The following is a 20,977-nucleotide window of genomic DNA, read 5'->3' on the forward strand; positions in this document are numbered from 1 at the left end:
TCCTTTCTGGACCCAACTCTACATGTCTGCATTTATGCGCAGCCCATGCGACAACTTAATGAAATAAATTTCGTGGGAAATATAATATACATAAACAAGCTTATGGTTAAGTGTTCAACAGTATACAGTTTTTTATGCAAAGTAGTTTTCTGCCGTGTTGGAGTTTGCAATGCGCATGTGTGATTCGGAGACGGGTGGTCTGCGCGTCTCTGGTGAGGGTGGGTGAGTGAAGCGAGTTTACCGGGAGGGCTACTTCAGAGAAAACTGCGAGTCTTGAAAGACACGGACGTGGTCGGGTTGCGCTGGTTGGATCTTATCGAATGAATATAAATCTTGTCTTTAACTCAAATTGCTGAATGAAGGTATCTGCATAATTAGAGCGGCTGGATATTCTGAAAGGTGCGTATATTTTTTGCTTGGTTCACACACAAGAAAAACAAACAAAATTTGTTTGTATCTTTTCAGACGTCGTTTTTTTTTTCTAAGATTGCTTTTTTGTGTATTTTGTGTGTTTGTTTTTGTGTTTGTTTTCCTTTCTTTCAATTGTATGATGAACGTTCATTCACCTCTTGTACATTAACAGCGTGTACATATTTTTGTATTAAAAAAACGGTTTATGCTTTAAGACATTTTGAGTACTTGCAGCTCGGGATAAGAACTGACAGTTGTGTCCATTTGTTTGTCCGTCTGGTTGTTTTGTTGTTTGTTTCATTCTTGTTGACTCTCTCTTCATTTCAATTGTGTGGTGTTCGTTCATTCATCCCTCGTACATAAACAGCGCGCACATATTTCTGTGTTAAAAAAAACCCGGTTTATGCAATTTATTGTTTGAAGTCATTTTTAGTGCTTGCTGCTCGGGATAAAAACTGGCAGTTGTGTCCATTTGTTTGTCCGTCTGGTTGTTTTGTTGTTTGTTTCCTCTTTGTCGACTCTCTCTTTATTGTTGTTCATAAACAGCGCGTACATTTTGGTTTTAGGAAAAAAATGGTTGGCGCTTGTTATAACGACTTAGTCATTTTCAGCGCTTGCAGCTCGGTGATAAGAACAAAAAAGTTGGGTCCATTTGTTGCGTTGTTTGTTTATTTGTTTGTTTGTTTGTTTGTTTCCTTCTTGTTGAATTTTCTCTTTATTTGGATTGTATGGTGTGCGTTCAATTCCCCTCTTGTTAAAGGCAGTGGGCACTATTGGTAATTACTCAAAATAATTATTGCCATTAAACCTTACTTGGTAACGAGTAATGGGGAGAGGTTGATGGTATCAAACATTGTGAGAAACGGCTCCCTCTGAAGTGCCATAGTTTTAGAGAAAGACGTAATTTTCCACGAATTTGATTTGAGGTCTCGAAATCAACCATCTGAACGCACACAACTTCGTGTGACAATTGTGTTTTTTCTTTCATTATTATCTCGCAAGTTCGATGACCGATTGTGCTCCAATTTTCACAGGTTTGTTATTTAATGTTTATGTTGAGATACACCAACTGTGAAGGCTAGTTTTTGACAATTTCCAGTTAGTGTCCACTGCCTTTAATGAGTAGTGCGTACATAATCTGTTTTATTGAAAACAAAACAAAATGCTTTTCTCCTGACGATGACTAGAGCAAGCTAGTCGAAACGTTGAGACCAATTCAGAACTGACTCCGCGGCAGTACGGTTAATTACGATCCTGTAAGCTAAAGTAGTAGTCCAGTCTATTTTCTATACCATCTGCCCTGGTACTAGTTTTAAAAAGCAGGACAGTTCTTTTGAGAACTGAGAAGTCTCCTGAACCTCCGATTATCTACTCCACGGCAGTAGAATAAAGCAAGTAGATACACACATGGTGTTACCGCAAACCAAATAATATACATTGATACCTCACCATGCAATGCCTCAAATCCTATAAAATGCTTGTTGTTAACAATTTCAGCGATTGCAGCTCGGGATAGGTGCTAAAACTTGGGTCCATTTAATTGCCTGCCTGTCTTGTTGTTTTGTTGTTTGTTTCATTTTGTTTGATTCTATCTTGCTCTCACTCGTACATGTGTTCGGGGATTTGGGGGGGGGGGGGTCGTTTACACTCAAATTGTAATGAAGTAAATACCAGAGAATTGTTATCAATTTGAAATACTACGGCAACGTTGAGGATATCTCGATTAAGTATCTTCCTTAGCCGTAGTCTAAGAAATGACTTTTTCTTATTGATTTTAAATTGTTATTTATGAATATATTGTTTAGGCTCTGACATCTGAAGTGAGCTTTGGCGGCAATTTAGACTGCAAGTTAAGGCAATTAAGTTGTCAGTTTTCAATACAATTTGTTTTTGTTTGAAACAAACCATACACAAAAAAACGATCGTAGATCTTGATTTGGTTTCTGCAGTTACATGTACAACTCGTCAAAACGCTTTTCCATCAGAAAACAAACACTTTTAGAACAGATAAGAGATAAGCATCAGCAAGAACACAACAATTTGCCAATACGTGTTGCCGCTATACATTTGAGGACAAAAACTGTCGATTGTTGATTTATCAATTTTGGTTTTCACCCATGCACCGATGTTTGTTAGCACTGTATACTCAGTACTTTCCCGAGTCCTGTGGAAACAAGAAATATCACACGCGTATTACTCGGGTGGGATTCGAACCCACGACCCTTGTTGATTTATCTCACACAAAGTTGGAACCACCATCTTGCTTATAAAGGTTTCCTCGTAAAGTGTGGTTTTTGTGCGTGGGAAGTGTCTCTGAAAATGCACTTCGAATTTTCGGCTTAGTTTCGATCGAAACTCGCGCTTACAGACGTGTACGGAATATCGAGTAAAACATAAACACTTTAGCCTCTACGTCTAGAGAAAATGTGACAACATAATTTGATAAAAATATCACCCAAAGGTCGTTTGTGTGCTCCTGTTTCATGACAGCGAGAGAATGTGCTAAACAAACCTCACGCAAGACAATGATGGACTGTTTCGTCCAATATGTAGACAACATACACAGTTTCTAGTTATCTATAACCTACTTTATCTTCTTGCCTTGCTCTCAACCAACCGCCACGCTCAAGCTTGCGATCTGGGCCCAATTTCATGGCTCTGCTTACCGTAAGCACAGAATCGGCGCTTACAGAAGCAGGGACTTATGTGCTTTCGTCAAGCGTATTTCACGGGTTAGCGGCGAATTTTAGAGTCTGCGCGTGCGTAGGCTACTCCACGTTTTTACTAGGCATTCTTTGCTTACAAGGCTAGCGCAGAAATTCGGCGCTTGCACGTAAGCGGGAAATGATCATCGTAAGCCCAGAATTCGGCGGTAAGCAGAGCCATGAAATTGGGCCGTGCTTCTGACATCACATACATATTAATGAACACTCAACCATCAGAACACTTTCATCTGCTCACAACTGGGCCCAGTTTCATGGCTCTGCTTACCGTAAGCATTGAATCGGCGCTAACGAAAGCAGGGAATTCTGTGCTTACGTCAAGCGTATTTCACGGGTTAGCTGCGATTTTGGCTTCTGCGCGTGTGTACTCCACGTTACTAGGCATTCTACGCTTACAAGGCTAGCGCAGAAAATTGGCGTTTGCAAGTAAGCGGGGGTTCGTGATCGTAAGCCCAGAATTCGGCGGTAAGCAGAGCCATGAAATTGGGCCGTGCTTCTGACATCACGTACATATTAATGAACACTCAACCATCAGAACAGTCTAATCTGCTCACAACTGGACTTTCTCCTTTATTGCTCACCGAATCTGGAACAACCTCTTAGTACGCATCAGAAATTGCAACATTCTGACATTTTTAACAAATCTCCCAGAACTCATTTGTATCAGATGTAATTTGTTTTGCTCTTTTCAGCGATTTGATCTTGATGTAAAGGCACTTTATAAATATTTAGTTTTATGTATGTAGATGTGTTTGTATGTGATTGTAAATTACCATGTAGTGGACACTATTGGTAATTGTCAAAGACTAGTCTTCACAGTTGGTGTATCTCAACATATGCATAAAATTAAAAAACCTGTGAAAATTTCAGCTCAATCGGTCGTCGAAGTTGCGAGATAATAATGAAAGAAAAAACACCCTTGTCACACGTAGTTGTGTGGTTTCAGATGCTTGATTTTGAAACCTCAAATTCCAAATCTGAGGTCTCGAAATCAAATTCGTGGAAAATTACTTCTTTCTTGAAAACTATGGCACTTCAGAGGGAGCCGTTTCTCACAATGTTTTATACTATGAACAAATATGTTAGTCCTGTGAACAAATATCAAAGACATGCTACTCGGGTGGAATTCAAACCCACAAGCTTTGAAATTCTAGGTTAGTGTCTTGCTTCGCCCGGCCCCAGCGGCCAGTCTATCCAGGACCGCTGGGATGGGCTAATCGCTTGCACAGATTCTTGTTCAGGAAGTACGTCATGTATGCAGTGCATAGAAATATGGTGCAGAGTGAGTGTGATGCATGATGGGACTGCGCATTATTAAAACGATGAGCGTGCATGATGCGTTGCCCACCCCGGCGCCTTTGGTTAAAGCAAGGCGCTGGGGACGAGCGAAGTGTCTTGTTAACTAGACTACCGAGGTTGCCCGGTAACTGTGGCTGCAGTTTGAAGCTGACTTTTCATGTTGGAGCCGAGCTGTATCCCACGGGAGTTGGTGACGAGCGTTAATGATTGCTGAACCTCTCATTTAAAGTACAGACCGCGAGGAACAAATGAAAGAGCAGTCATTCGTGTTTATAAATAGGTAAATAATGATCAGACACAGAACATAGTTAGGTGACCGATTTACAAGTTGCCAAAACCATGCATACGTTGCTTGGCGTAAGGTGTACTTTCATTAGAGCATTACGCACAACTTGTGGAGAAAACTTGGATTTCCAGCATTGTATGAACATTACATTAATGGTAAGAGAAAAAAATAAATTCTTCAGATTTACGTAAAACTTACAAGGTTGAAAACTTAAGATAAAAACACGGCCTAATGGTGATGAAAGCAGAACAATATCCCTTGAAGTATTTCTGTCTGAAATGTCATATTTGATGAGAAATAAATACAATTAATTTCTTGTTTGGAGTTTATCGCTCGGTGAGGTTTTCATTCATTTTTTTTTGGTTTTGAATCGATGTCATGCATAATTCGAATCGGCTGTTCACTATTTTCTCGTGACCCAGATGGCCGATCGATCTCAAACTTCTACAGGTAGATGTATATGGTGGATTACACAAAGTGCTTACACTGCCAGCAACTGTTCTGTCAGCCAACAAAATCCGTAATCATCCTTTTAAGCCCGTACATTACAGGATTTAACAAGCTAAAGTATTCTTCGCGAGTCACCACGGCTTACAAATCGCGTTTGTACGTGACGCAAACACTAAACTACGCGCTGTTTTCTAATCGTTACTCAAGAAATCTCGCATTTGTAATAATAGGATGAAGTTTTTTTTACCGACACGGCTAAAACTTGTGTAGCCTACATGGCATAGTGATTAGATCTAAAACGGATAGGCCAATAGGTGGTTTCCTCGTGACGTCATTATGGGACCATTTTTACGCGTAACATTTTGACAAGTATTTACTTTGCGTGAATACCGCGTGCGGCAAATGTCCTGCTCCATGGTTGGTCAAAAACTATGTCACATCAGAGGGAGCCGTTCTTCACAATGTTTTATACCATCAACTTCTCCCAATTACTCGTCACCAAGTAAGGTTTTATGCTAATAATTATTTTGAGTAATTACCAATAGTGTCCACTGCCTTTAATGGTCTCTACGAAGCAGACAGTGTTAAGCAAGTTAAGCAAGGCACCCTAGTTAAATTGCTGTTGTGTGAACGGGCTTATAGGCAAACTCGGGGTCTGCTTTGAATGTCTCTTCGAAGCAGAGCAAGTTAAGCAAGTGACCCTAGTTAAATTGCTGTTGTGTGAACGGGCTTATAGGCAAACTCGGGGTCTGCTTTGATGGTCTCTTCGAAGCAGAGCAAGTTAAGCAAGTGACCCTAGTTAAATTGCTGTTGTGTGAACGGGCTTATAGGCAAACCCGGGGTCTGCTTTGATTGTCTCTTCGAAGCAGAGCAAGTTAAGCAAGTGACCCTAGTTAAATTGCTGTTGTGTGAACGGGCTTATAGGCAAACTCGGGGTCTGCTTTGATGGTCTCTTCGAAGCAGAGCAAGTTAAGCAAGTGACCCTAGTTAAATTGCTGTTGTGTGAACGGGCTTATAGGCAAACTCGGGGTCTGCTTTGATTGTCTCTTCGAAGCAGAGCAAGTTAAGCAAGTGACCCTAGTTAAATTGCTGTCGTGTGAGCGGGCTTATAGGCAAACTCGGGGTCTGCTTTGATGGTCTCTTCGAAGCAGAGCAAGTTAAGCAAGTGACCCTAGTTAATTACTGTCGTGTGAAAGGGCTTATAGGCAAACTCGGGGTCTGCTTTGATTGTCTCTTCGAAGCAGAGCAAGTTAAGCAAGTGACCCTAGTTAAATTGCTGTTGTGTGAACGGGCTTATAGGCAAACTCGGGGTCTGCTTTAATGTGCTCTTCGAAGCAGACAGTGTGAAAGCTTATATCATGTTTATCACCTGCAACAGGTCCCCCCAATCCATGATAAGTGGGTTAAACGATATGGTCGTTCACACACTATTGATCGTCGTCAATCATACGTGAGATGCCATCGGCGATATGCACCGTGTATTCATACCGTTGTCTTTGTCTAGGTGCTGTAGGGATCCTTGTACAACGTGCGTATGATGGGAAATATCTTAATTAAACAACTTGTTTGGATGAAACAGATTGCGCAAACAGTCTCCCCGGAAATCAAACGCAATTCATATAAACAAACGCAATTCATATAAAAGGAAATGTCAAAGTTCGCGCAATTAACGGATAGCGCTCGAGGCTCGTGCTTTTTGTGTTTAGAATGAGATTTCCCCCTGCAAGCAGTCAGTGCAACCATGGAAGGAGAAGAAGAGCAATAACGAAAACAAATTAAGCTCTTGTTTGTGTTTCATTAGTTGTTCATTTTGTTTTTCTTTTCTGAAGATCTCCTAACGATGACTATAGAAAAGGCTTTAAGAGACCAATTTAAGAACTTCCTCCATACACTGCAGTTATTAACTACAATAACTATAGGCTAAATAAGTAGTCCCAGCCGATTTTCTTCTTTCCGCCCGGGTAGAAGTTAAAAACAGGACAGTTCTCTTAAGAACTGAAAAGTCTCCCGAACAACTAGATAAATTTACTCCGTGGTAGTAGAATATAGAAAGACAGTTCTCTAAAGAACAAAATCTACCTAGCAAGAGATACACACATGTAGCCTTTCTCTTGCATCTGGAAGCACACATGCAACAAGGGCGTGTTTCTGTCTTGCGACTTCCACGACCGATTGAGCCAAAGTTTTCGCATAAATTTGTAATGGTATGTATATGTTGAGATACACCAAGTGAAAATACAGGGCCCAATTTCATGGCTCTACTTACCGTAAGCACGGAATCGGCCCTTATGGAAGCAGGGAATTCTGTGCTAACGGCAAGCGTATTTCACGGGTTAGCGGCGAGTTTTGGCTTGTGCGCGTGCGTACTCCACGTTTATACTATAGGCATTCTGCGCTTACAAGGCTAGCGCAGAAATTCGGCGCTTGCAGGTAAGCGGGGAATCATGATCGTAAGCGCAGAATTCAGCGGTAAGCAGAGCCATGAAATTGGGCCCTGGTCTTTGTAGACCCGGGTTGCTTTTTAGCGGTTTGGGAAAGATTTTTTTTGTACTGACCAAATGTTCACAGGGTAAATTTAAATTTGTATTCCAGTGTGTGGTTGTTGCCTGGGAGTTAACTGAACATTATATCTGCTCTATGGTTATATCAACACAATTTCACAGGTTCTTGTTTTTAATGTGAGGTGGTGGGAAACACTTTAATGATTATGGGATTTGAGGCATTGCATGGTGAGGTATCAATATATATTTGGTTTGCGGTAACACATTTCAAAGAGCTGCTTAAGCACAACATGTTGCTTAAAGGCAGTGGACACTATTGGTAATTGTCAAAGACCAGTCTTCTCACTTGTTGTATCTTAACATATGCATTAAATAACAAACCTGTGAAAATTTGAGCTCAATCGGTCATCAAACTTCCGAGATAATAATGAAAGAAAAAATACCCTTGTCACACGAAGTTGTGTGCGTTTAGATAGTTGATTTCGAGACCTCAAGTTCTAAACTTGAGGTCTCGAAATCAAATTCGTGGAAAATTACTTCTCTCTCGAAAACTATGGAACTTCAGAGGGAGCCATTTCTCACAATGTCTTATACCATCAACCTCTCCCCATTACTGGTCACCAAGAAAGGTTTTATGCTAATAACTATTTTGAGTGATTACCAATAGTGTCCACTGCCTTTAAGCAAAAAAATCCTTACCTAGTAAAATTAATTTACCCGCCAAAACTCCACTCAATTGTTATGCTAAGTAAACAACAGCTAAATACCATTCACAAGCAATGTATATGGCTTGAAATTCTGGCCAGTAAAATAAGTGAGCTATTTTCGTGCTTAAGCGAATTTTTTGCTTAAGCAGCTCTATGAAATTGGCCCCATGTGTGTGTCTATTATAACGGTGTTAAATTATTTCATAAAAAATAACTTTCAATCATAACAAAATCCCAACATTTTTTTGTATCGTGAGGAGAAATTGAACCAGAAATTGTAGCAGTAGAATTTTGTATCTACTTTTCAGAATGTCAGTTATTTTACATCAAATAGTCCCGCGGGTGAGGATCTCTGGCCTATAGGGTAGCATTTTGTTTCAACAAAGCTAACTTCTAGTTATTGTAAAAATGTAATAATGCGCTGCATCAATTCGGTTATTCTTAAAATTGTACATTATAAAAATTTTTCCATTAAAGATTCTTAAAGGCAGTGGACTCAAAATAATTATTGGCATAAAACCTTACCTGGTGACGAGTAATGGGGAGAGGTTGATAGTATAAAACATTGTGAGAAACAGCTCCCTCTGAAGTAACGTAGTTTTCGAGAAAGAAGTAATTTTCCACGAATTTGATTTCGAGACCTCAAGTTTAGAACTTGAGGTCTCGAAATCAAGCATCTGAAAGCACACAACTTCGTGTGACAAGGGTGTTTTTTCTTTCATTGTTTTCTCACAACTTCGATGACCATTTGAGCTCAAATTTTCACAGGTGTGTTATTTTATGCATATGTTGAGATACACCAAGTGAGAAGACTGGTCTTTGTCCAGTGTCTTTGACATTCGAGAAGTACATTCATACAGCCACATAATTTGCTTTTGGCCATTTTGCGAGCAAGTTGCTCATTCTGGGCAGCTTTGTTGTGTGAATTCTCACAGGAGACCTTTTCGCAAAATAAAACTCGGTGTATGCGCGCTTTGGGGCATAGCATAAGGTGCATGCTAGGCAAGTTTGATTACTAGATAGGCCTGGGTCCAATTTCATAGAGCTGCTAAGCACAAAAACTCGCTCAGCATGACATTTCTTCCTTAAATGAACAAATGAACACGTTGCCTCGGTCGAGTTGGGATTGTGAAAAGCGTTTGTAACAGTTTGTTATAAAATGCATATGGTTAGAAAGAGGTTATAAAAGTAGAATACAATGATCCACACAAACATGCCTCGAAAATGCACGGTTTTCCGTTTACCTCGTCGACTAACACGGTCGGCTATTTATGGGAGTCAAATTGTTGACTTCCATTAATGGCCGACCGTGTTAGTTCGCAAAGTAAAAGGAAAACCACGCAATTTTGAAACAATTGTTCAATGGATCATTGTATTCTACTTTTAAAACATCTTTCCAATCATATACATTTTATAACAAACGGTTACAAACGCTTTTTATAGACCAACTCGTTCCTTTAATAAAGTGGGATTACCAACCGAATTTCCACAAGAAAACAACAGCTGAGTACCAGTATCGAGCAATATGAAACAAACGGACATTTGGTTGGTAGCCCTGTTTTTATCAAGGAAGAAACTTCATGCTAAGCAAATGTGTGTGCTTAGCAGCTCTTTGAAATTAGGCCCAGCATACACCTTATTCAACTTTTGGCGCTTGTGCGCAATTGGTACTTAGCGCAAAAGGTCTATGATGATCATGTATAAGTATATATACGTTCGCCCGTGGCATACCGCAAGGGATTAAGCAAAAAAAAAAGACAAATCGTCTCGGATGTTGAAATCTCATTCAAACTGTTTTTGCCTCAGTCTACTACTGTACCACACGAATGAGAAGAAACTGTCACCCCAGGGCAATGTGAGAATTGCATCTGAGGTTAAAGGAGCACGTTGCCATGGATCGGTCGAGTTGGTCTTTGAAAAGCATTTGTAACCGTTTGTTATGAAATGCATATGGGTAGAAAGATGTTGTAAAAGTAGAATACAATAATCCACACAAACATTCCTCGAAATTGCGTGGTTTTCCTTTTATCTCTTCGACTAACACGGTCGGCCATTTATGGGAGTCAACTTTTTGACTCCCATAAATGGCCGACCGTGTTAGTTCGCAAAGTAAAAGGAAAACCACTCAATTTCGAGGCAATGTTGTGTGGATCATTGTATTCTACTTTTAAAACATCTTTCCACCATATGCATTTAATAACAACCGGTTAGAAATGCTTTTTATAGACCAACTCGTCCGATCCAAGGCAACGTGTTCCTTTAATGTATTTTGCTCAGGTTTGTTTTCTGACAAACACGGTAGTCATGGCTTTGATATTTTTCTTAGGTGAATCGGGCCAAGACATTAATCATTTCGAAGGTCTCATTCTGAGGTTTACTCGTTACACGCCTCGAGGCCCAATGCACATCGGAACAATATTCTAATTCACTGTGACCAAAAACCTTTTAAATTTGAGACTGCGTATAAAAAAAAAAGTCACAAGACTTCAACATGATTCAAACCTCTATAGCCTTACGTCAAAAATTGACAAATTTAAAGGGTCTGGGTACATTTTGTAGGACACAAAGCGAGATGTCCACAGACATTAAAGACACTGGACGCTATTATAAGTTATCACACAAGCGCGAGTGGAATACGGAAAAATATAGCGCTTCTGCGTCCCATATCCAACGAGGCCGAAGGCCGAGTTGGATATGGGACGCAGACGCGCTATATTTTCCGTATTTCCACGAGCGCGCGTGTGATAACGTATTTATCTTTAAGCAAACTTGGCGCGTGACATAGAACACACAAGACGCATGGTAGTGATATTAGCCGTGCAATATAGGTTTTTATCACCACTCCATTCTGCCAAGCTGATTGGAGGATTAGCGCGTACTTGAAGATAATAGTAATTGTCAAAGACCAGTTTTCTCACTTGTTGTATCTCAACATGCATAAAATAACAAACCTGTGAAAATTTGAGCTCAATTGGTCGTCAAATTTGCGAGATATGAATGAAATGAAAAAACACCCTTGTTACATGGAGTTGTGTGCTTTATTTCAAGATCTCAACTTCTAAATCTGAGGTCTCGAAATCAAACTCGTGGAAAACTTACTTCTTTCTTGAAAACTATACTCCACTTCAGAGGCAGCCGTTTCTCACAATTATACTACCATTTTCTTATACTACCAACCTCTCCCAATACTCGTTACCAAGTAAGATTTTATGCGAATAACTATTTTGTTAGTAATTACCTTTTAACTCCCTTTGAACTTACACAATTTAAAAATAATGATGGTAGAAAACTTCCCTTAAACTATTACTTACTAGGGTGTTGTAGTATTTGCGATTGTAAAACAAGTCACATAAGTAATGTTGGTCTCTAAAGACGAAAATTATTTTAGCATGAATGTACTATTTCGCGACATTAATTTTTATTCATTTGCCAAACCGTAATACATCGTTAACTGTTTCTCATAACACTTTGCTCTCGAAAGCTTCTGTATATTATGTAGGCATATTAAACCAAAACTGAATGTTGCCATTAATTTTTAAGAGTCATTACCAAACGTATACCGCACTTCAAAGTGTAAAATACGGGTATTTTGAAATCACATATCCACATTTCAACCATGAACATTAGCGTATTTTACTTTGTGTTTTATTAATACGGAGGTAGAAATATTAATAATAATAATAATAATAATAATAATAATAATAATAATAATAATAATAATAATAATAATAATAATAATAATAATAATAATAATAATAATAATAATAATAATAATAATAATAATAATAATAATAATAATAATAATAATAATAATAATAATAATAATAATAATAATAATAATAATAATAATAATAATAATAATAATAATAATAATAATAATAATAATAATAATAATAATAATAATAATAATAATAATAATAATAATAATAATAATAAAACAGTATTTATATAGCGCAATATGAATTTGCATTCCTCAAAGCGCTTAACAGCAAAATGAACAGCATTACAAGAAAACAAAAACTAGAAATAGATCTATTTCTACATCCATGGTTTTAGAAGAGATGCTTTCCTGCGTACCACCCAACCCATTGATGTGTTTTACGCAATAACATGGATCGATGTATAGATTTTCACCATACCACATAAGTGAATCATCTTTAATTGTGACGCTCGACTCTTTCTCGTTGCCCGTGGCAAGCGAATGTGACAGTGGCAGTCACTCTTAACTCATCATTTTGCCCGAGGCAAGCGAATGCAACAAGGGCGAGTCTCCTATATAGAATGGTGGGTAGACTCTTAACAAATTATCCCCAGACAGAATGGACCTGGATCCGAGTCTCGTTGGGAACAGGACACATTTTAATTCTGAACTCAGTTTGACCCAGAATCTGTCTTGAAATGATCCAGAAATGAGTTAAATTTACGCAGAATCTGCAGGGGCAAAATCCGATTTCTGACCTTACTTTCGGTCAGCCCGACCAATTAAAGGCAGTGGACACTATTGGTAATTGCTCAAAATAATTATTAGCTTAAAACCTCACTTGGTGACGAGTATTGGTGAGAGGTTGCTAGTATAAAACATTATGAGAAACGGCTCCCTCTCTGAAGTGACATTATAGTTCTCGAGAGAGAAGTAATTTTCCACGAATTTGATTTCGAGACCTCAAGTTTAGAATTTGAGGTCCCGAAATCAAGCATCTCAACGCACACAACTTGGTGTGACAAGGGTGTTTTTTTCTTTCATAGTTATCTCGCATCTCCGACGACCAATCGAGCTTAAAACTTCACAGGTTTGTTATTGTATGCATATGTTGAGATACACCAAGTGAGAAGACTGGTCTTTGCAGTTACCAATAGTGTCCACTGTCTTTAAAATGATCCAGAAATGAAGTCCGTTTCACAGGAGAGCAATTTAGCGAGGGTCCCTTGCTAACTTGTAGCATGGTTGTACACATTTTCAAAATGTAGTCTACCCCGTGTGAAAGGATACCATATTGTTCTACTGTTCATTACAATTTCTCTCGCATAAGTTTGTCCAAAAAAGTGTCAATACATGTTCAACCATGCTAAAATTAAGCAAGGGACCTCGGTTTATAATGCTGTCGTGTGAATAGCACTTGTCCATTTACACGGTATACACATTGACACGCATTCCGGGTCAAGCTGACCCATAAATGGGTCTGGTCCTCTGGGACTCGAATCCGGGTCAATTCTGACCCGTTTTTTTTTAGAGTGCTTGCATACTAGCCTTGTATTAGGTTTCTGCCTCTGCACTGTAGTATAATACGAAAGTGTAAAGGCCGCCAATGCTACATGCATCTTGCATTACATAGTTTATTCTATTGTTTTTAATTTCCCTGCCAATGAATAGTTAAAAATATGTTGTTGTTGTTGTTGTTCTTGTTCTTGGTGGTGTTTTTTGTGTTGTTTTCTACTTCAGAAAGTCAACTATTTTACAATCCATGAATAAGTTCCAAAAGATGAATGCACTTGTTTATAGTTCCTTTACCCTGAAAATCATATTGCAAAACCATGCCCCATCTCTACCGGGAGCTTCTTTGTGTGAATTATAACCCTGGCCTAAAGGATCAAGACTTTTGAGAAAATGGTTTGATAAAATCCCGTCGTTCATACGGATAACAATCGTCAATCATCCTTGTCTAGGGATTTTGGTCGGCCTAGGAGATGTTCTTGACAGGATGGGCTTTTTTAAAGGCACTGGACACTATTGGTAATTACTCAAAATTTGTGTTGGCACAAAACTAACTTGGTAATGAGCAATGGAGATCTAGTGATAGTACAGAACATTGTGAGAAACGGCTCCCTCTGAAGTATGTAGTTTTTGAGAAAGAGGTAGTGTCTCACTCTAATAATATTAAAGGCTTCAGCTGAAGCTTTTACTATGCATTAAGGGTGTTTTCATTCATTATTCTCTTGCAACTTTGATGACCAATTGAGTCAACAGATTTGTTATTTGATGTGTATATATTGGCAAACACCAGGTGAGAATACTGGTCTTTGATAGTTACCAAAAAGTGTCCAGTGTCTTTAAGGCCAATATAAACTTCGATATAGGGTTTAGAAGGGCGGGCGTTGAGCAATCTCGTGGGACGTCATCAACCATTCATAAAAGTGCTTGAGGGGAAAATGAGAAAAAAAAAACTCAAATTTTTCAAGCAACAAGCATCTCCAGGTTTCCTCTAAGGAGTTTAAGAGTTGATAATAATGATATGAAGCTTTTTACCTCGGGTGTATTCCGATCTCAAAAACATACTTTAAAGCCATTGGACCCTTTCGGTACAGAAAAAAAAATTCACAGATTTACAAATAATTTACAGGGTTTACAGAAGGTAATGGTGAAAGACTTCTCTTGAAATATTAGTCCATGAAATGCTTTACTTTTTGAGAAAACGGTAAAACAATATAAATTCTCGTTAGCGAGAATTACGGATTTGTTATAAACACATGTCATGACACGGCGAAACGCGCGAAAACAGGAGTTGGTTTTCCCGTTATTTTCTCCCGACTCCGATGTCCGATTGAGCCTAAATTTCCACAGGATTGTTATTTTATTCATAAGTTGTGATACACGAAGTGTGGCACTTGGACAATACTGTTTACCGAAAGTGTATAATGGCTTTAAAGGGATCGTAAATATATATATTTCCTGATATAAAATAAATGGAACCCAGTGCTTGTTTCAATCCTATAAAGTTATAGTAACCATGAAACCAACCTGTGAAAATGATCACTTTTAGTTTCTCACTAAAATATTTGAATTTGATTTCGAGACCCCCGAGGTCTCAATTCAAGACATCTGAGCACACAACGTGTTCGCAATGGCTGTTTTTTCTTTCATTGTTTTATGGTAACTTTGACTTGCATACCCTCGCAACTTCGGCGTCCAAATTTTCACGGGTTTGTTATTTTTATGCATATGTTGGGATACACCAAGTGAGACGACTGGTCTTCGACAATAACCAATAGTGTTGTACGATCTGTATTCAGTCAGTCTTAGACCAGCGTTCAGATAGTGAAGTCATACCATAGTTTTAGCTACCATTATAAGTGTTCACAATTACTTCCCGCCAAACTTCCCGCTGATTCTGTTCAGCAGAGTGTGGGTTCATATCCCGGTCGTGACACTTGTGTCCCTGAGCAAGACACTTAACCATTATTGCTTCTCTCCACCCAGGGGTAAATGGGGACCTGTGAGGGCAGAGATGGTTCTTGTGATTGATTTAGCCGAGTAGCGCATTTGTTGCACGAGGCTGTGTACTCCCCAGAGAGCTGAGATGGTTTAAGGAGTGAATTAAGGCCCAGTGATCAGGGGTAATAATTTTGAAGCACTTTGAGACGCCCTCCGGGTATGAAAAGCGCTATATGAACTCAAATATTATTATAAATATTATTATTATTATGTTGGGATGCAACAAGTGAGACGACTGGTCTTCGACAATAACCAAAGGTGTCCAGTGCCTTAAAGTCTCAGATAACCACAAATAACTTCAAAGTTAGTTTTAATAACCCCAATAATATAGGTTTTCTCGGTCAATTTCGGAAAATGAACAGCCAATTTAACCACCAACCTATTCTATTTCGCGCAAAACCGAATGCTACTCAATAGGGTCATTCGATTTCGTTTTGGGATGAGTCAAATGTAATGTTGCGTCATTCGAATTAACAAAATAATAATTCAATTTAACAATTCATCAAAGCAGCAATCAAATTCGCAGACGCTTCTTGAGGCGTGTGTGTCACGAAAAAGAATGACGATACGCTAAATTGAACAGAGTGCTTAAGGAATTTGACTCAACCCAAAAAGAAATTGAATGGCCGAATTCTGAATGTGAAACGCAGTAACAACTGGAGAGGCAAAACAGCTTTAATTCGATTGCATGAAAATTAAATTGACTGCTCAGTTGCCGAATTTGACCGAGAAAACCTATACTAATACTTTGTTTTGCCAAGTTCATAAAAAATCGTCGACTCCTTGATAGCTTCAGAAATTGGAAGCGTCCACATTCCACGTTTAAGCGCGGATGTCCGTATGTCATTGTTCGTTAATTCAAACGTTCCTGCTGTCAGTAGTGTATTTTTTTGGGGGGTAACCGGCGATTAGTTCTCTCCAAATGACATATTATTTTTGTACAGTGTGGTTGTGCATTATGCACGGACCCGTTTTTTGTCCGAAAAACGGAGGTATACAAACGTGACACGCATGCAAACCACCCCGTTATGAAGCAAAGTATCGCTGTCATGGGAAATGGACGCCGTGCCCGTAGTTACGTCGCGGCACATTTTCGCTTCGGGACCAAACCTCCCGGCAGCTGCCACACATTGAAGTGACAAATAATGAGGCACAAGCCATCGGATGTTTACAGCCGGTAGAGACAAGTTTGTTCCCCGTTCTCGCCATGAGTGGGACACCTCCCCAGACGTTCTTTCATCGGAGTAATTACATCTTCAATTTCCCCTTTCTCAGCGACCGGACATCTGTCTTTGTTTACAGCCGTATTTCTCTACTTCCATGGACACCTAGAAGTGTCGACCATGAGACGTTTCGCAGACAACACAGGTGTATAAATGTCCACCTTCGTTAGCAATCTGTGTAATTAGGCTTTTTTGACTCCGCACTGCCCCATGAGGCCATGTTTTTATTAAAGTCCCTTTCACACGGGAGTAATTTAACAAGGGTCCCGTGCTAAATTGTAGCATGGTTGTAAACCTTTACAAAATGTACCTCGTGTGAAGGGACCTTGTTTCTACTGTCCGATGGCTCTCTTGTATATAATCTTGTCAAACATTGCTACATTTTACATCCATGCTTAAATAGCAAGGGACCCCCTGTTAAATTGCTGCCGTGTGATCAGCACTAATGTTAGTTTTAGATACGTACAGAGTTTTGTACGGTCAGCAGAGAAGACAGCCCTAATCACTACCGGTAGTTTGATCTCATTCGAGCCGCTGTGGGACGAAGCACCGTCAAGTAAACGGTCTGGTTCTTTTTGTAGGACACAAAACACAATGTCGAAATTTTAACTTTCCATCTACACAGTTTAAAGATAACAATGGCAGAAAGCTTCCCTTATAAGTAGAGCTATAACTTGCTGAGGTGCTGTATTTGTAGAGAATTGAGTTTAAAAAAAAATAAAGAAAATAATGATCGTCTCAATTTTAGCATGTGAAATGTATTTACCAGTTATATCCAATGTAAACCAGTGGACATTGTGTTTTGTGCCATACAAAAAATACACCGACCCTTTGAAGGCCCACGTATTTTTGTGTAACTACGTGATATCCATACGTGCCTCCGCCACAACTATTCATGGAGCATATAGACACAGTGCCATTACACTTATGTTGTTTACTAGCTATCAATCAGTACATCCGACCCGACCTAACAAATGAGACAATATAATAGAAACAAAATGTTACCGTTCTGGAACATTTTTATGAAACAAGCTTTCTGGTGGGATTTGCCCCCATGTCGCTTTCCTCTTTGATTTATTGTTTATTGTATGTCCATTTCATGCCTGTTTTGTTAGTTTTCTTAATATAATAATGTTTATTTCCTTCATACACTCCTGTATTTTCGTCTTTCTGTGATAAGGAAATAAATGTTGTGTGAATGAATAAATGAATGAAGTATAACAACTGTACTAGAGGACAGATATTGAAAACTATTAACCTGATGACGTCATCTTACTTTAACAGGCTCACAGCACCATTCAATGATCCAGAACACGAACACCTTGTTTTGGACTGGACATGTCAAAAACAAAACACGAAGTCTAGTTTTTTAGTTTGTTCTTGTTTTTCTTTCTTGCAGGTGGCCACTAAATTGACCTGCGTTAGAAGTGCAACGTTAGAAGTGCAACGTGCCGAAGGGTGTGAGTATTGTTATTTGTAGCTTCAACATAAATTCTTGACTGAATAACTTTGAAGACTTATTCGGGAACTTTGGGGGCGAGGGACAGTTTCCCAATGCTACCTACGTGCCAAGCTGTACGAGAACAAAGCATAATCTTCTGAAGTTGTTTTTTATTCCATCCCCTGTTCTTAAAGTACCGCAACTCAATCAACATACAGCAAGTGTAAGAGATTTCACAAAAGTATAGATATAAACTTTAAAATACGGTCAATTTATGGGCATATTTTGAATAAGTAATGAATTAGCAGGTTTCTTACAGCCTAGCAGTGTGAACTTAAGTTTAAATCCAATAAAGCAGTTCAAATTAACAGTCTAGATTTGATTTTCGGTTCAAGTTACATTTTAGCCCCAGCAATGAGCAGTTAGGGAGAACTGCGCCACCGATCGCATCTGCTAAGGCTGGGCCAAGAAGGGCAAATTAGAACTGATTGAAATTCAGGAATAAACTATAAATAAACAGTAAACTTGGGGGTACAACTAGGGGCAAGTTCGAACAGCGACCATTTGTCAATAACTAGTCAATATTCCATGGTTACCTATGCGATTACTCACCTTAGTACCAGCCAAAAACGTCAGTTGATCAACTAGGCAGTGGACACTATTGGCAATTACTCAAAATAATTATCAGCATAAAACCTCACTTGGAAAGGAGTAATGGGGAGAGGTCGATAATATAAAACACTGTGAGAAACGACTCCATCTGAAGTGACGTAGTTTTCGAGAAAGAAGTCATTTTCCACGAATTTGATTTCGAGACCTCAAGTTTAGAACTTGAGGTCTTGAAATCAAGCATCTGAAAGCACACAACTTCGTGTGACAAGGGTGTTCTTTTTTCATTGATATCTCGCAACTCCGACGACTAATCGAGCTCAATTTCTCACAGGTTTATTATATTGTGCTTATTATGAGATACACCAAGTGAGAAGACTAGTCTTTGACAATTACCAATAGTGTCCACTTGACCAATGTGTCAATATCTTTTGTGTGAGTGTTGGCTCTGTAAAGAGCCGGTGTGGGTTCGACGTTTCGACAGTTACTTTGGCTGTCTTCAGGAGAATCTTTCTTGGTTGAAAGTATAAGATAGAACCAACATTATCTTGATGTGTTATTTGTAATGGCTGAGATTGTGTGAGTTCCTTATCCTTATCGTTGTTATCGAGTGGTCACAATCTGTTGTCCATAGGTTGACCAAAAGGCACTGGACACTATTAGTATTTACTTTATGGGCCTCTCTTAATATTTATGAATGAGGTATGTCACAATGCTAACCCAAAACGAAGCGATGGGCACAGCCACTGCAAGTGGTGGCGGACTCGCGCCCATAGCCTTATTTTGGGTAAGAATTATGACGTCATGCATAAATATTAAGAGAGGCGTATTGTTAGTATAGAAACTCACTTGGTAACGAGTAATGGAGAGCTGTTGATAGTATAAAACATTGTGAGAAACGGCTCCATCTGAAGTAACGTACTTTTTTAGAAAGAGGTGATTTCTCACTCATGTAAGAAAATACTTCTGCTGAAGCCATTTATTATGCATCTGAAAGCACACCAAATAATGCAACAGGAGTGTTTTCTTTTCTTTCATCATACTCTTGCAAATTCGATGACCAGGTTTGTTATTTCATGCATAAGTTGAGATACACCAAGTGAGAATACAGGCCTTTGACCATTACCAAAATGTGTCCAGGCCTTTAAGCAGAAAATACTCATTGACAAATTTCTTTGCATAGAAAAAAAATGAGTTGTGTACCAGCAAAGGCAATGCAAACTTAAGGTAATTTTGGCTGGTGATCTATTTCTACTTAGCAAAACTATTCTGTGCTAAGCAATTTGTTGTGCTTACAGGCTTTATGAAATTGGGCCATTGTGTCCGTAGGTTAGGATTTCAAGAGATCTTAAAGGCAGTGGACACTATTGGTAATTGTCAAAGACTAGCCTTCACAGTTGGTGTATCTCAACATATGCATGAAATAACAAACCTGTGAAAATTTAAGCTCAATCGGTCATCGAAGTTGCCAGATAATAATGAAAGAAAAAAACACCCTTGTCACACGCTCAAGCTCTAAATCTGAGGTCTAGAAATCAAATTCGTGGAAAATTACCTTTTTTTCTCGAAAACTATGGCACTTCAGAGGGAGCTGTTTCTCACAATGTTCTGTACCACCAACCTCTCCCCATTACTCGTCACCAAGAAAGGTTTTATGCTAAACATTATTTTTTAGTAATAACCAGTAGTGTCCACTGCCTTTATTAAACGTTTAACCTATATTTTGTGTCTCTCCAATCTGCCACTGTCATAGTCACAGTGTTATCTTCTTGTATGATGGGCATCATGGTTGCCAATGAGTTTCCCCCGAAGCTTTTTCGACCGGTATAAACCCAGCAATATATAACATCTTCTGCCCCGAAGTCAGCCCGTGTATTTCTTTGTGGCAACCCGCGCCCCATACAGTTATTTCCTGCTGGGCAGTCAACGTTGTTTTTGTTCCTCTGAACGAAACATATATAAATGCACATCTTTAAAAATTCGCTCATGGATTTCTCCAGTGGCCGAATCCATTAAGGTTCTTTGATCTAATATGAGTGATTTTGATCCCCGGCTGTCGACATATAATACCGTTCATGGCGTTACCCGGGGTTGGTCAAGCACACTGATTGAGTTAG

At 39.0% G+C, this 20,977-nt stretch overlaps 1 protein-coding gene across 1 annotated transcript in view; it reads left to right on the plus strand.

Annotated features, from left to right (window-relative positions):
• Window positions 1–296: 296 nt before the first annotated feature.
• Window positions 297–20,977, plus strand: part of LOC139949190 (G-protein coupled receptor 54-like) — a 68,612-nt gene continuing 47,931 nt past the window's right edge. The window contains exons 1-2 of the mRNA XM_071947586.1: window positions 297–399; window positions 18,210–18,270. The gene's annotated coding sequence lies outside the window, so the exon portion shown is untranslated. The remainder of the gene's footprint in view (window positions 400–18,209; window positions 18,271–20,977) is intronic.

Source organism: Asterias amurensis, chromosome 16 (genome assembly GCF_032118995.1).
Source record: "Asterias amurensis chromosome 16, ASM3211899v1".
In the NCBI taxonomy this organism is placed as follows: domain Eukaryota; kingdom Metazoa; phylum Echinodermata; class Asteroidea; order Forcipulatida; family Asteriidae; genus Asterias; species Asterias amurensis.